This window comes from Colobus angolensis, unplaced genomic scaffold, assembly GCF_000951035.1.
Source record: "Colobus angolensis palliatus isolate OR3802 unplaced genomic scaffold, Cang.pa_1.0 Scaffold108, whole genome shotgun sequence".
NCBI lineage: Eukaryota > Metazoa > Chordata > Mammalia > Primates > Cercopithecidae > Colobus > Colobus angolensis.
This window is the reverse complement of record NW_012111808.1, coordinates 5,861,221-5,878,826: the sequence shown is the minus strand read 5'-3', so window position 1 is coordinate 5,878,826 and position 17,606 is coordinate 5,861,221.

The window sequence follows — 17,606 nt, the reverse complement described above, 5'->3', positions numbered from 1 at the left end:
CACCAAAAGGAGGCAGGCAGAGGCCATGAGGCAGCAGGGGCCATGGACCCCAGGATTAGCAGAAGACACGAGTAGGCAGCAGTAGAGTGAGCAGAAATAGTCAGCAAGGATGGAGGCAGCCAGGGTAGCAGAAACAACATAGAAATGGAGCAAATGAATCACCACCATGGTGGAGGCCAGCTTGATTGCTACAGACTTAGGGTGACCAGATGCCCCCATCTCTAACGTGCTCCTGAATACTGACTGCGTGTGCATTTTCCACGAAGTCCTGCCTTATGACCATTTGTGAGTTTCCATGTGATTTCTCTCCCCCTGCCATGTGGCCTCTTCTAAAAAGCTTACCCCTGCTCAGTGCCTTGTACATAGTAGGTATTTAAGAAATACTGTCATGAGAATGAATTATTTGAGATAATCTAAGAAAAAAATTGTCTTTGTAAACAAAATTTCCTAATATACCATCTGCATTTTGGGGTGGCTATTTGAAGCTACTTCCTTGGGGACATGTAGAGCTCCTGTGTCCATGTTTCACCCAACCCAGCAATATTATCCACTATTTGCTGAGCGAAGGCCCCATCTGAGATATCCTGAACTTACGCAGAGACCAGAAAAATCTCAGGCACAGATGGTCAGTGCGGGGGACTAGAAATTTAGAAATACAGTAGCTGGCACATCCAAACGAGTGGGAAATCACCTCTGACTTCTTTGTATCCAGCTGCAATTGGAAGCCAAGCGGAAAAACAGAACAGGATGTGCCACAGGGAAGACAGGCAGCCCTGAGAAACGGAAAGGACTTTAATTAGCTCTTGACTGCGCTAAATGTGCCAAAAAGTGAAAAGGAAGAGACTTGCTTTTTGGGCAGAAAAAGATTAGTTCTTGTCTGGTGTATTTAATGGGTCAATAGACACTCAACAGAACAATCACTTCCACTCCTTTCCCTCTCACCTCAAGCCTTTAAAAATGTGCTTTGGCCAGGCGTGGTGACTCACAACTGTAATCTCAGCACTTTGGGAGGCTGAAATGGCAGATCACTTAAGTCCAGGAGTTCAAGACAAGCCTCGACAACACGGTGAGACCCTGTCTCTACAAAAAAATTAAAAATTAGTCAGACGGGTGATGCACGCCCCTAGTCCCAGCTACTCAGGAGGCTGAGGTAAGAGGATCGCTTGAGCCCAAATTAGGTCAAGGCCACAGTGAGCCAAGATCGTACCACTGCACTCCAGCCTGGGCGACAGAGCGAAACCCTGTCTTAAAAAAACAAAACAAAACAAAAAAAAACCACTTTATCAGAATTAAAGCTTGAGTTTTTGCTATCAGGGAAACCCTTTATTCAATCCATTTGGAATACTTGGGGAGCAAGCCTAAAACCCTTTTGAAACATTGATGTGGTGGTGTGCGGGGACTAGCCTAGTACAGAGGGCAGTCTCCCAAGGAAAGTATAGCTTCAGGCTCAAAGGTAAATAGGAGAATGCTCACTTCAGTCCCAGGTGCAGGTCAGCACTGGCTTTTACCTGGTTCAAAAAAAGAAAAGAGATAGTCCCAGCTGAATTAAAGGCATCTTACCCAGCTCCTTGGAGAAATTAAAATTCTTCACATGCATGTGCGTTAACACACAGACACACACCTGCCCCCAGTCACTTGCCAAATAGAACAATGTGCTTCTTTTATTTAAAAGGTGATCTTTTTCTTCGGTGTTTGGCTGCATTTTTGAGAGAGAAAAGTCCCTACCAAATAAATTCCAGATTCATAGCTCAGTTGCTGTCTGGAGGGAATTGCTGGGGAACGCTTTGGAAACTTGAACGTAACTCAACCTCTGTCAAGGTGAAAATTCTTAACTTTGCTTGCCAAGGTCACAAAGTTCTCCTTCATTGGAGGGCTGCCAGGGTCACCACAAGTGCCAGAGTGCTCACCTCTTAGTAGTATTCATGCCTTTCTCACAAACCATAGATGGTGTCTTCTCCCTTTGGGTCCCATGGTACACCCCATATCTACTTCAAAGAACCTGCTGCTCAACCCTGCCATGACTCATTTGACTGTGTGTATCTTCACTGAGCCAGAAGCAACTAGGTTCTGGGGAAAGCATCACCTCTGTGAATTCTCAGTGACTAGCATGATGCCTGGCACACAGTAGGAATGCACAATTGAACGTTGATTGAGTAAATGAATGTGTGCAGGAGTGAATGCCAGAATCTGACTCATTTTTGCATCCCATGCACAGTGTTTAGATACCCTAAGTGCACATTAGTGTCACACACATCTTTTTTCCAGAGCACATTAGGAAGCACTTGGCTTCTTAAATTAAGGGAGGAATTGTGATCAGGCCCTTTAGGATCCTCAGTAACTATCTACATTTTTGTGAGCTTGCATGTGCTTTGAAGTCTCCCTTTTCTTCCTTTTAGAAACCTGGATATTGAAGAGAAGAAAGCAGATTCCCCCATTCTGCTACCTCTTCACAAGACCTGGGGGCTTCTGCCATGGATTTACGCTGAGCAGCTTTCTTGAGCCTGGCCCAAAGGAGGGGAAACTGAGGAGCAGTGAGGTGACCTTGGAGGAGGCTTTTTGTGAGGCAGCAATGGAGTAAACAGCATTAACCCAGCCTGCATTGTGAAGAATAACCAGCTCACATTTCTCCCAGATCCTTGGAGAAATTAAAATTCTCCACAACATCACTGGAAAGTGTACCATCCACTCCCAGTCCCTCAACAGATGCTGAACTGCTCATTATGCTGGCAAGTGGCAAAGCGAAAGCAGGAAGATGTTGGGAGACAATACTATGACAGCATTGTCTCCCAAAACAAAGAAACGCCCTTTATCCGTAACCTGTTAGAAGTTGAATCACCAAAATAAACCAGAAGGAAAGTTTTCCCAACAATAACAAAAAGGATCATAACATCAAAGACTCTGTGTTTCTTCACCTGGAAAGAAAAGAAGGGCATAATTAAAGCCTCTTGGCACGCTGTCCCTGCCTCTATGCCAGCATCTAGTACATGGAGGCATACATGTCTTTGTTTAAGCCTCTGTCCAACTCCTACATTGAGAATAGCTCATGGGAAGGACCTGACCTCATTCTTCTTTGGATCCCCAGATCCCAGTAGAACACCTGGCACACAGAAACACACAACCCATGTCTGCTCAGGGAACGGCTGATGAGGCAGGGGAGGGGAGGGTGAACGTGGACCTGTCCAGTAAATTCTAGAAGACCTAGGCTTCGATTTCCTCATCAGAACAAAGAATAGGCTGCTTTCCAGTTCTAGCATTCCTTTGTCTTCTGACTCGATGAAGTATTGAATCAGAAAGTATAGTTTTAAGAAGAGTTCAGAAAAATATGTAGATAAGCCCTTGATATATGCTAACTGCTATGTTATTTCACAAAACTTCCTCTGGGGCTGGATGGAACACCGGACAGCCTGCAAGTGGCAACTTTCACATTCAAAGTACACATTGTACTAAGATGAAAGGATTCATCGGTACTCCATGGTGTCATCCACAAAGCAAAGCTAGACTCAAGTGGCTTGTCTCCTGGGGAAGAAAACATGTCAAGGTGACTGTGTTCTCTGCTGCCCCCCCAGCACGAGTGTGATTTTTAACTGCACATCCAAGTGAACCTTTTCATCTTGCAAACCATATTCAGAGTCAATAGCTGTCCCCAGGAATGCTTTATTGGAAATGACTGGCAGTAATCATCCTGGGGAGGGAAGGGGAGATAAAAGCTAGTCTGGGGAAGGATGCCATCATCAGAGATTTGGAGCAGCAGGATTGTAATTAGAGGTAGAAAGGGGGAGAGGGAAGCTTTGCCTTCTATGTGTGCTCCTTAGAGATCTACAGAAATGACAGGTCTCCAATCCCAAATGCAAAATGAATCCAGGCAGCAATCATAATAAGCCATTAAATGAGCCAGCCTAGCAGAAAAGACACAGAATGCTGTTCACTGGGCTCCCTGTTTAATTCCACCTGAGAAAAGTCTCAGGGTGAGTGGGAGTGAAAAGAAGGAATATGGAAGACCCAGTCCTCACATTGTCCCCGAGTCTGGGAACAGTTCAGAACCTCAAGACTCTGGGTCATTTGGTGCCACAGAAAGTGGCTGGGTCATGTAGATGGCTGCTTGGTGTTGGGACAGTTTGTCCACCCTCTTCCTGACCCCAAAGCTACCACTTAGATGTTCCTTCTCTTTCATTTCATGATTACAGGGTTTTGCAATTTTCAGCTTTCTCCGCATGATGAACACTCACAAAGAGAGATTCTTACATGGCTCATCCCTCTCTAATTTACAGGTTTTCCCTCAGAATCCACTGACAAAGCAGATGGGGAGATGAGGATATTGATCCTATTATTGACCCAGCCTTTCCACAGATCCGACTGTGAAGCGTGAGATTTCACAGAATAACCAGGCCAAAGAAGGCTGCAGGTAAAGGATAGAACTTCAGACATTTTTTTTTTTTTTTTTTTTTTTCTGAGACAGAGTCTTGCTCTGTCGCCCAGACTGGAGTGCAGTGGTGCAATCTCGGCTCACTGCAAGCTCTGCCTCCCGGGTTCATGCCATTCTCCTTCCTCAGCCTCCCGAGTAGCTGGGACTACAGGCGCCTGCCGCCACGCCTGGCTAATTTTTTTTTGTATTTTTAGTAGCAACGGGGTTTCACCATGTTAGCCAGGATGGTCTCGATCTCCTGACCTCATGATCCATCCACCTTGGCCCCCCAAAGTGCTGAGATTACAGGCATGAGCCACCGTGCCTGGCCAGAACTTTAGACATAAGAGATCCATGTTGAGTTGTGATTGGAGGACCAGACGATTCCAGAACTCTTTAGACTCTGTTTTTCAAACCCATCATCTTTGCCCTGTGTTGTATGGATCAAATGAAACGGTGTGTGATACGGTTTGGCTGTGTCCCCATCCAGACCTCAACTTGAATTGTATCTCCCAGAATTCCCACGTGCTGTGGGCGGGACCCAGGGAAAGGTAATTGAATCATAGGGGTCAGTCTTTCCCGTGCTATTCTCATGATAGTGAATAGGTCTCACGAGATCTAATGGGTTTATCGGGGGTTTCCCCTTTTCCTTTTTCCTCATTTTCTATTGCTGCTGCCATGTAAGAAGTGCCTTTTGTCTCACGCCATGATTCTGAGGCCTCCCCAGGCATGTGGAACTGTAAGTCCAATTAAATGTCTTTTTCTTCCCAGTCTTGGGCATGTCTTTGTCAGCAGCGTGAAAACGGACTAACACAGTGTGCATGAGCATGATCTGTGTACAGCCCTCCATTAATGCCTGTTCAATTACAGCCTTCGCCAGAAAAATGCACATAAAAAGGAATGTCAGTGTCTCAATTATTTCAGGGAGTCTGATTCTCCTCTTGACAGTAGATGATGCCAGGAGGGAAGAAATGAGAGGTGGTAAGAGATGCGGGGCAGGCAAGGGTGCCCTTCCTCTTCTTCTTTGGACAGAGGCATCTCATGACCTTGAAGCCTTTGTAGTGTATCATACATGTGTGGGCTGCATTCAAGTGAGGCTTTCCAGCAAGGGACTCAGAATTATTTCACAAAGTTTTGCTGATTTCGCTCCCATATGGAAGACTGACAATGGTCCCGAAATATAATGTGAGCCAGTGGATGCCCATCTCTGGAAATAACATCAGACACATTTAATTTAAAAGTGTCCTCAATGCCTAGGACAGTGTCAGGCACATGGTAGCCTCTGCACATACTTATTTCATAAGTGAATGGTTGAATGATTGAATTTGTTTCTGATGGTTGATTTAACCCTGTCAACTTGATTAAACATGTACTACTTCATTTAGCCAAGTCTGAGGAGGGGCGCTTTAGTCCAACACAGACGAAACCTACTCCTGACTTTAGATGCCTCTCAGAGACAGAATGGGTTCCTAACCAGAGCACCTGACTGGGCCAACTGTCCCAGAAACTGCATGGGTCCCAGGTTTGCCATGGCAGCTCACACATGGTTCATAAAAAATTTTCTGATGGTAATTCACTGATGCAAGAGGAAGAAAGACCTAGTGTACGAATTCAGTAATCAGCCTAGTAATTGATTGAAATCAGTAGAAATTAAACATGTTCTAGAATTTCTGAAAGGTCACTGAAGCCATGTGTACGTTTATTAGAAAGTTGGATTTTTTAAAGATGAAAAGAGAAGGACCCATACACCTTAATTTTGTACCTATAAGCTTGCGGTCTGCATAACACAGATTTAGCCCAGTCTTAGCCTTCTGCATCTAACGCTTCCCTAACTATTCATTTTAACTCTATAAGCATGGGTTGAATGATTACCTGGTGCCTGGCCTTGTGTTGGGTGCTCTGAGGGACTCTGCAATCTTTTTATTTTCATTTTTTTGTGACGGGATCGTGCTCTGTCACACAGGCTGGAGTGCAGTGGTGCCATCACAGCTCGCTACAGCCTCGACCTCAAGGGCTCAATTGACCCTCCCACCTCAGCCTCTCAAGTAGCTGGGATTACAGGCACATTCCACCGTGCCTGGCTAATTTTTGTAGTTTTTGTAGAGACACAGTTTCACCATGTTGCCCAGGCTGGACTTAAACTCCTGAGCTCAAGTGATCCGCCTGCCTTGGCCTCCCAAAGTGCTGGGATTACAGGCGTGAGCCACCGCACCTGGTCTGCAATCTTGTTATTGACTTGGGAAAACAAGAAAATTCATCACCAGCTAAGGGATGTAACAACAGCATGTGAGAGGCAGGGTTCAGCTAATCATGTTGATTATGAATGCAAGAGAAGCAGACTTTATTCAGTAAGTACACAAGATTGGGAACAATTAGATGAACCTTCTTGCTCAAAGCAAACGATGCCAAGACATTTATCGAGGGAAGGATTGCCTAGTAGTAGCTATTTAGTGTGATAATGGCGTTTGATAGTTTAGACACAAACACCATTGTCACACTCCACAGCTCTGCTAAGGAAAATCTGCAGCCACGAAGGTGTCAACTTCACCTCCACATTCCACCATTGTCACTGACAATAGGGGAACCTTGTCAGCTCCACATATTGTGACCTGAGCAGAGAAAAGAAGCATCACAGGTGCAAGCATCTTGAGCAATGGGAAGAGCTGAAGACTTACAGATAAAGGCTTCTGTGTTCTGGAACAGTAGAGTAGTAGTAAAGGGGTCCACTGCCTGTGTTCCACTGCCACCCAACAAACCCCTTCTGCAAAAACGTCCTGTGAAAATGGACAGGAACTCTGTTTGCAAAAATTTTCTAAAATGGCTGAGAGAGAAAGAATCTCTAGAGGGAATAGATTTCCGGAAATAAATATTTACGGGAAGACCACATTATAAATGAGAATAATCTGACCGAATAAATGAATACTCTCCAACTCTTACCTCCTCACATACTTCCCAATCCATCATCAGTAAATGTGATCAATTCTGCAGTCTAGGAAAATTAAAATTATTTTATATGGGGATACAGCAGTTAGATGTGTTGTGATCTACTCTCCGTGCATCTATTGGATATAAAGGCATCCGGTCTTGCTCAAATGTTCAATCTTCTTGACCACAGTCATTTTCCACCATAGCAGTGGGTGGGAGATGAGGGGAGAGAAGAAAGAGAGGTAGATGGAGAGAGAGGAAATGAGTCCATTTTTAGTTCATGATACTCATTTTCTAGCAAAAAGGGAGCTCCGAATAAATCCCTACAGGATTTACTTGGCTTTCCTGTTAAAAATGGTTTCTAATCGTTATGTGAACTCCTGGCCACCATGGAGAATAAGAGGAAATAAAACATTTACCTACTCCTTCTTTTCCTGCAAATGCTGAAAAGGGAAAGAGTTGGGAGCCAGTTATTTTTTTCCCCAGGATAACTGAGTTGTTAACATCTGACCAGAGCCTTGCTTTAGCCCTAAAACTGGCCCATCTTTAACAGCTGAAAATGAACCCTTCGGTATTTCTCAGGAAAAAAAAAAGCACCTTATTCTCAGGTAGATCATGAAATCACCCTCTTCAAGCTGTGATTATTCCCCTGCAAAAGCTGAAAGTCGGTCTGCTCCCATGAGGTTGGAGTGTTGAAGTTGCCTCTTTTTTTTCTTTCCCCTTTTCACTTTGTGGATTCGTTATCTTCCACTAAGCGACTGATTTCCTTGATCCCTGTCTGTGGCCCTGGCTTCCTTTCATGAAATGTCGTCATTTGCAAGGCAGCAGGCCGTGCCAGTGGCCTAAATTACTCTCTTAGGTGGGACTTGCCTCCTGGGCAGTCTTCCGTGACTCAGAGAGAATGACTACGAACCCTAGAACTGTTCTAGGTGGACCCCGTCGCTGCCACAAACCGCCAGCACTCTAGGTGTGGCCCAGCAGTGGACGCAGGTGTGTGGTGGCCCATTTTGTCCTTCCCTTTCCCTACAGCGCCTCCTAACATAGGAGCCAGGCTTGTCCTGCTTAATCTTTGCTGAGGGACCTAGAACAGAAATCCCCACCTCCTGTTCATACCAGGGCTATCGCTGACTATCACAAGAAGCTCTAGAAGTCTCTTAGCTCTGTTGGGAAGAAACAGTGAGAGGTGAACAATTCACTGGTTAAAAGGGTCCCCGGAGGACGCGCTTGGAGCGCTCTATCCTAGGTAAGGGCTTGGGTTCATTTCACTTCTCAGGGCTCCATAGCAGCATCTGAGCATCCTCCACTTCTCCATGGGGGCTCTGTTGGCTTTTGGCTTTGAATAATCTGCAAAAGACAGAAGAGGGAAGGAACAGATGGAAGATGAAAAGAGTTGAGGAAGTTAATGCACTACAGGTAAATCTTACCAGCTCCCCACCCCCCAAATCAACCTTTACAGGTAAATCTTACCAACTCCCCCCACCCCAAATCAACCTCGATTTCTATGGCCCAGAAATCTATCTCCAGGAAAATGTCAAAAATTTGTAAAAACATTTACCTATAAGGTTGCTCATAGTGGCATTGTTTATAAGGGTAAACATTGGAACCAACCTAAATGTCCAGCTATAGGAGAAGAGTAATATATTTATGATATACCATGATCATTTAAATTGATTCTGTAGAAAAGTCTGGTAGACTTGGAAAGAAATTCAAGATATGTTATTGAATTAAATAGCAGTTTATAAAACAATATACACAGTATGAGTCCCTTTCTGTGAAAAAAAATGCATACATGCCTGAGGCCAAAACATCAAATGTTAACCATGGTTATCTTTCAGTAGAGAAATTATGGTTTCTTTTTATTTTCTCCTTTTGTGTGCATTTGTTAATTTATGATTCATGTGGCACTTTTTAAATGAGAAAAATGAGGATTTAAAACATTTTAAGCAATTTTCTTTCTGGACTCTCAATACAAATTCCTTCTTGCAAAACACTCTCCTGAAATTGGGAAGGTTGGAGTCCACCCTACTCACAGACAATTTGTCATGAGCATGAAAAGTTGTGCTGTGCTGAGTGGCAGGCCTCAGGCTAATTTTTTAGCAAATTGTTAGTGAAATACTTTATTATGCAGTATAATAATTTTACGGTATTATTGCATCTATCACTAAACACATATTGAGTGCCAATCATTTTGTCTTGTGAGCAAATTTTAAACGTTGCTAAAATGGCCATCATCTTTTATTACTTCTTTGTTTCTGCAGAAGTGGTTAAACTATCAATTTCTAAAGCAGTTTAAACAAGCAAGCAGAAGGTTTCTTTTTTAAAAAAAAAAGTCATCCAATAATATATCGCTAGTAAAATAAATTAACAGTGGTTAATGCCAGGATCCACTTCTGAATATTTTAAAAATTCACATAATTATTTCTCATTTTGCAAATTTTTAATGTTCTAGTATTTTCGGATTTAACAACTGAACTTAAATAGTACGAGCTAATAACAAATAGAAACATTATACACAAGTTGGGATGTATTAACACATTATTTCCTTTGAAAAAGTAATGCTTAAGGCAAAGATGTTGGATATTAATCAGGGTGACTTGTCCAAACGCCAGTACAATTTTCTACAGTGTAGAAAAGGCCTTGAGGGATTCTGTTTAGCTTCCCCGGGCCTCTGATCCCATCCACATAAATTTCCCACCATCTCTCTTTATGCCTTACTTCCTGAGATCTCCCTGAGAAAGGTTGAGTGCTAGCCATTCCTGAATGGCTGTCTATTCATCCTGAATTTCTCCTGGAGTCTCAGCTACTCAGGAGTCTTAGGCAGGAGGATCCCTTGAGCCCAGTTGTTTGAGATCCCTAAAGAAAACACACACACAAAATTTCTGTGCCCTGTCATCTTCCTGCCCCCGTCTTCCCAACCGTGATGAAATCTCTAGGCATCTCTAGCTGCTGTGGCCAATTCAGAATGCAGCTTTCCCATTGGACCTGTGAGTATGAAAAACAGACTAGATTTGGTCTGCTACTCTTTTAATGCCCTGCATTTCTTTTCATAAGTGAGGAAAAAAGCTCATTAAGGAGGAAGCCTTTACAAAGCCAGACCCTCCAGTAAATTCATCACTCTGTACGCATTCTGTATGCACCACAGCTCCCAGCATGACGTCTTAGATTCACAAGTACCAGGAATATCGCAACACTCCCTATTCTTTCTCAGGTCAGATCTGGGCACGAGCAGCTTGTCTTTGCTTTAATATGTTGTTCCCAGGGGCTAAGAGCATTCTAGGGCCAACCCCGTTGGGGTTTGGGTGCTTTGGGGACTATGAAGCGTCACCTTGCTGCAAACCTAACCCATCAGTACCAAAAAAAAAAAAAAAAGATTTCTTAAAAAGTGAAAGATAAATGGAGATGCTTTTTACTCTGAATTCACGTTTACTGCCATTTAAAATAGATGTGTTAAATGCATTCATTTGATTCTTTTAGGCTGTTAGTCTGCATGACAAAGGAAGTCAGTATTATACTTCTGAGTTGTCATTTTGAAAGTGTATGGAAATTTTAAAATAGAATGTTCTTGTCAACAGGGAGCAAAGCAGTATTTCTTTCCTCATTGAAATCCATCTAGAAGGGAAATCTGGGAAGTTCCCTATTCAGGCACCTATAATCGCCTGTGTTTCTCACCAACCAGTGGTGAAGAAGGAATCACTGGGTACATTTTTAGCCAAGTTGGGGCCTCCATGGACTCTTTTTAAAGAGAATTGCTGAGGCTTGGGGATTCCTAAGGAGCTGTTTCATTTCTGCACAGGTGTCCAGCTATTTTTAGTGCTGTCGAGGGAACAATATGACTTGGACAGAGGCATGCCAAAGGAATGACTCTAATGCCGGCATTTTGTTTGAAGGTTTGGTGTTATTGTTCAATCAGGCCATTGTAAAAACAAGAACTGGCTTAATGTCCAGCCACTCCAGGGGCAGAAATAAAAGCCCACACCGTCCCTGAACCCTCACCTCCTCCCCAGCCTCATCCTCTCTCCCTCTGCAGGGTGATCATTTCTTTTCCTCCTTAAGCCATTTTGTTATTTTTCTTTAAAAGGAAACCATCTGTTACTCTCTCTAAAGAAAGTCTCCAGTTTCCCTCAGGCTTTCTGAAGAATCAGAAAAATTATGGAAGACAAAGTGACGGTGTGTTCAACACCTCCTGCTGCTCAGGTGCTGGGTGGCATCTCCTTCGACACTGGCGTCAGCAGCCTCCCATCATTTCTCAGTCAGCGGCCACCCCAAAGGACAGCCTGATCACTCAAGGGGGTCGGCCGGCGCCCGGGGAGAGCCGCACTTACCCCCAGTCAGCTCCGGTGTTCTCAGCCCAGGGCCCCTCCTGTGACAGGCAGGATGGCGCCTTCCACAGCTTCTGTGGCTTTAGGCTTCTCCCCTCTCCCTTTATGGGATCCAGGGTTTAAAAGTAAACAATTCTTTCTCTTTCTGATAAGTCGCATTATTTATCGATTCAGCGGGGGAGGGAGGGCACGACCTTAGGCCACTAAGTCAGCATCACCTTTGGTCAAACAGACTCAGCAAGATTGGAAAGTCCATTCCTCTGCTGAGTGGGGGCGTGCGGCCAGCAGGCAGCCATGGAGGCCACCGAGGCAGAACAGGCAGGTCACCTGGTGAGTACATCTTCCCCTCAGAACCCCAAGTTCCAACCAGCTTAACGTTCCTCACAGGAAGACTGCCATGTATGACCAGGTCACCTCCCCAGATTTCTAGAGCCAGAAGAATCACCGGTCACAGGAGCCTACTAAGATCCTTAGCTCATGCTATGTAGAGCTCTTGACCAATATTTGGAAGCCAATCTCATTCTCCTCTTGAACTGGTCATTTCTGACGTGGTTACCATGCATTCCTTTGTTCACGCCAACAATTATGTATGAAGCTCCTCCTTATCTGCTAAGCTCTGGTAATGCCACGGGGACCAAGACAAACAGAGCCCACAGTCAGGCAGTGAAGCAGGCAACATGCGAGTGCACGGACAGCAGAGGAGGCTGCTGCTCGGCCTAGCTGTATTCTGTTGTTGGCTATTTATTGTTGTTGCTTTTTATTTTTTATTTATTTATCTTTTTGACATGGAATCTCACTCTGTCACCCAAGCTGGAGTGCAGTGGTGCGAGCTCGGCTCACTGCAACCTCTGCCTCCTGGGTTCAAGCGATTCTCCTGCCTCAGCCTCCTGAGTAGCTGGGACTACAGGTGCCCAACACGCCCGGCTAATTTTTGTATTTTTAGTAAAGACGGGGTTTTGCCATGTTGGCCAGGCTGGTCCCAAATTCCTGACCTCAGTTGATCCTCCCGCCTTGGCCTCCCAAAGTGCTGGGATTACAGGCATGAGCCACCATGTCCAGCCGTCAGCGATTTTTTTTTATGTCTCTGATTATTTCTTTTCCTTCTCAGGGTCATTTTGTTATTTTGTTTTTCTTTCTTTGTTTTCTTTTCTTTTCTTTTCTTTCTTTCTTCCTTTCTTCCTTCCTTCTTCCTTCCTTTTCTTATTTCTTCTTTCTTCTTTCTTTCCTTTTCTTTCCTTCTCAATCTCTCTCTTTCTCTCTCCTTCCTTCCTTCCTTCCCTTTCTTTCTTCTTTTTTTTTTTCTAAGGCAAGGCCTCACTGTCACCCAGGCTGGAGTGCAGTGATGTGATCATAGCTCACTGCAGCCTCGACCTTCTGGACTCAAGTGATCCCCCTGCCTCAGCCTCCCCAGTAGCTGGGACTACAGGTGCCCACACCTGGCTAATTTTTGTACTTTTCTGTAGAGATGAGGTTTCACCACATTGCTATTTTGCTTTCTTATTCTTTAAAAGGAAACTCCTCGTTGCTCTCTCTAGTAAACACAAATGCAACCTGAAGTGAGGTCTGGTCATTCCAGTTGACGATGGTCTGAGGAGCTGGGTGGCCTTAATTTCACTAGCAGGTATTGTCATCCTGCTAGTGTCATACTGCCTGTTAGTTGTCATATTTCTTTTCAGGTAAAAATGAAAAACAAAATATACTAACGGCCCTTTTTCTTTTCTTGCTGAAGAGCTGAACTCCAGAAATGAGTCCAGGGAGTGGGTACCACTGTTTGTTCCTGTCATGCTCCCTAGGTTCCTGGGGGGACTAAGTTCCTTCAGGTTGCCTATGACCACCTGAGAGATCCTGCACACTTGGCCCTACAGAAGTCAGGGCCCTCCAACAGGGCTGAGGGATGGGCCTCCAGTTCCTACGGGAAAAGCCCAAACAGGGCACCCCAAGGCGAGAAAAACATCCCGAGGGCCCTCTGGAAATTGCCAAAGTCCTGTGTTCCCCAGCGTTAGTAGATAAATATGGTGTCAATGGGATTTTTTTTTTAATGGTCACATTTCCGGCACTGCAGTGTTGGCACTGCCTTTGCAAACTTGCTGTGCAGTTTTTAAGTTGCTTCACCTGATTTCAGCCATCCTGATTCTGAAAAGAAATTCTGAAAAGTGCACAGTACTTTTTTTCAGCCTGGACCCTAGAATAAGACTCTGGGAAAGAAAAAATAAGTGACTTTTCACTTTTTAAGAAATAAAGATGAGTGCCTTTTTTAAAAGAAAAAACTGTTGTTTTTTCTCCTTCAAAGTGAAACAGATTCCTCAGGGCTCCCCGTTGTCCTGCCCTTTGAAAGAAAGACATTCTTTCAAAGACGTTCTTTGAAAGGGCAGGATAAATCCCTCCCACCCCCAGGCCTGGTCCCACATTGTCCGGGTCCCTTTCATCAGCATTTTTGCTGAGATGGTTTTCCCTTCATTTAGAAAACCAGGATGAAGACAGATGTTCAGCTTTCAGATGATTTTCTTTACATTCCCAGCCACGGTACTTGCAAGGATTCTGAATTTCAGAGACAGGATGAATGTTTATCAAACTTCTGGCAAATCACACAACTCTACCTCAGCTGCCTTTAAAAGTGATTTTTTGGCCAGGCACTGTGGCTCACACCTATAATCCTAGCACTTTGCTAGGCCGAGGTGGGCGGATTGGTTGAGCTCAGGAGTTTGAGAGCAGCCTGAGCAACATAGTGAGATCCTGTGTCTACAAAAACTACAAAAATTAGCTGGACATGGTGGCATGTACCTGTAGTCCCAGCTACTTGGGAGGCTGAGGCAGGAGGATTGCTTGACCCTGGGAGGTAGAGGTTGCAGTAGGCCGAGATCATGCCACTGCACTGCAGCTTGGGCACTAGAATAAGACTCTGTCCTGGAAAGAAAAAAAAAGTGACTTTTTATTTTTTAAGAAATAAAGGTGAGTGCCTTTTTAAAAAATAAGGTAGATGTGAGTCTTGGAAGGTTGAAGTTTAACTTAGAAAGTCTAGATCCCTAATGTGTATATTCAGATACAGGCTGCAAAATTGGGCTTCACCAACAGTGAAAACCAAAATCAGGTAACTTTCCACTAGCTGCAGCTGGAAGCAGGCTCCAATCATTGTGGGTGATTCACTCCATGGTTTTCTTGTCTTCCTGCCATGGGCTGCAGACTTTGTTAAATGGAAAAAAAGAAATGGATAATTTCCAATGAAGAATGTCAAACTTTTGCCACGAGGAATGCTGAAGTTTGGGGACTGGGGATCCTGCGTCTCATTCAAGACTCTTTGCCATTTGGATTTTTGCCTTTGTACAAAAATAACTTCATATTTCTGAGGCTTTAGTTTGCTCTCTGTGTAGTAAAGCTGAGAATAATTGCTCGTCATTTGCTCTGAAACCTCAAGTGAAACAGGAGATGAATTCATCTTTAATCGTGAATAGCTCAGTAGACTGAGGCAAGAGAGTCCCTTGAGCCCAGGAATTTGAATGCAGCCTGGACAACACAGCGAGGCACTGTCTCTAAAAATAAGAAAAAAGTAAATAGAAAAAAACAAAGTTGGATATAGAGAAATGACAAAGGGCATAGGCTGTACAGACTAACTGGTTATTTACTCTACCAATAAAGAGAACAAAGGAGGTTAATCTGCCATGTGCAGGGACCAGGCCAAGCCCAGTGGGGCTGGAAGGAAGCTGGTTGCTGCAGCCTCAGATTTGTTATTAAGAGAATCAAAATCATTTTCAACTCAATGTCACAAGTCAGGACCCAAGTGAAAATGGAATGTTGACAGTGAGTCCTGGTTTCATCTCTGCATTCACACACGCATCACCTTCTCCCACAAAAGTTCCTCTTCTTATGGCTGGAAACAGGTCCAGAACACTGGTGGTGCAGAGGGGGCAGGGGCTTGATGGCAGTGATCATGGGTGAGAGCCATCACGTGAATGAGCGGCGCCTACTCTTAGAAGGCAGCTGAAAATAAACTGTGCACATGGTGATATTTCTTCCCTAAACATTTCAGCACACATCCCCAAAGAATTTAGGAGTATTCTACTTAACCTGAGTACCATTATCAGAGCTGAGTTTACAGTAATTCTCTAATAGCACCTACTATTTAGTTTATTTCCTTTTTCTTTGTTTTTTTCCCTTGAGATGGAGTCTCACTCTGTCACCCAGGCTGGAGTGCAGTGGTGTGATCTTAGCTCACTGCAACCTCTGCCTCTGGGTTCAAGTGATTCTCCTGCCTCAACCTCCCAAGTAGCTGGGATTACAGGTGCCCACCACCATGCCTGGCTAATTTTTTTTTTTTTTTTTTTTTTTTAGACGGAGTCTCACTCTGTCGCCCAGGCTGGAGTGCAGTGGCCGGATCTCAGCTCACTGCAAGCTCCGCCTCCCGGGTTTATGCCATTCTCCTGCCTCAGCCTCCGGATTAGCTGGGACTACAGGCGCCCGCCACCTCGCCCGGCTAGTTTTTTGTATTTTTAGTAGAGACGGGGTTTCACCGTGTTAGCCAGGATGGTCTCGATCTCCTGACCTCGTGATCCGCCCATCTCGGCCTCCCAAAGTGCTGGGATTACAGGCTTGAGCCACCTGCCCGGCTGTATTTCTTAGTAGAGATGGGATTTCACCGTGTTAGCCAGGATGGTCTCGATCTCCTGATCTCGTGATCCGCCCATCTCGGCCTCCCAAAGTGCTGGGATTACAGGCTTGAGCCACCACGCCCGGCCATTTTTGTGTTTTTTAGTAGAGACAGGGTTTCCCTATGTTGGCCAGCCAGGATGGTCTCGATCTCCTGACCTCGTGATCCGCCCATCTCGGCCTCCCAAAGTGCTGGGATTACAGGCTTGAGCCACCATGCCCGGCTGTATTTCTTAGTAGAGATGGGATTTCACCGTGTTAGCCAGGATGGTCTCGATCTCCTGATCTCGTGATCCGCCCATCTCGGCCTCCCAAAGTGCTGGGATTACAGGCTTGAGCCACCACGCCCGGCCATTTTTGTGTTTTTTAGTAGAGACAGGGTTTCCCTATGTTGGCCAGCCTGGTCTCGAACTCCTGGCCTTAGGTGATCCAACTGCCTCGGCCTCCCAAAGTGCTGGGATTACAGGTGATTACAGGTGAGCCACCATGCCCGGCCCATTTAGCTTAGTTTCAAATTTCCCAATTATGCCCCAATTCTCTTTAATAGCAGTTTGTTGTTTTTTTTTTAAACCTAGGATTTAGTAAAAGTTTGTGCTTGCATTTGTTTTTTTCTTTCCTCATTTTTTTAATTGACAAAATTTATCTAGATGCCCTCTGGCATTCTGTCAAATGTTATTTTCTGTCATAGTTTTTCCAGAGATTGGCCACTGCCCTTGGATTTCTAATGAGCGAAGGCCTAGAATGCAGGGCCATGGACCTTCCACTTCATCTCCCTCTCTCCACGGACTCCCGCTTCTAAGGATGAGCAAATAATCTCAGAGTGAACCTTCTTTAAACACCAAACAAGAATCTCCAGCGACTCCTCATTCCTCATTCATTCATTCATTCATTCGTTCATTTAAGAACTATTTGTTGGGGGCCACCATGTCTGAGGTGTCTGATATCTATTCTAGATACCGGGTGCACAGCAGCAAAACTAACAAATAAGAAACACAACCGGACTAAAATGCCTTCCCTCCTAGAGCTCACATCCAGAAGGAGCAGACAAACAATCCACAAAATAAAGAAAAGCAGAGAAGCAGATAGCGAGGTTTGCGAAGAGACTCCAGATAGTGTGATTAAACAAGGCCCCATGGAGGGAGGGAAGGTTTGAGAAAAAAGGAGAGGAGGTTAAAAAGTAAACCAGCTGGCCGGGCATGGTGGCTCACGCCTGTAATCCCAGCACTTTGGGAGGCCAAGACGGGCGAATCACAAGGTCAGGAGATCGAGACCACAGTGAAACCCCGTCTCTATTAAAAATACAAAAAATTAGCCGGGTG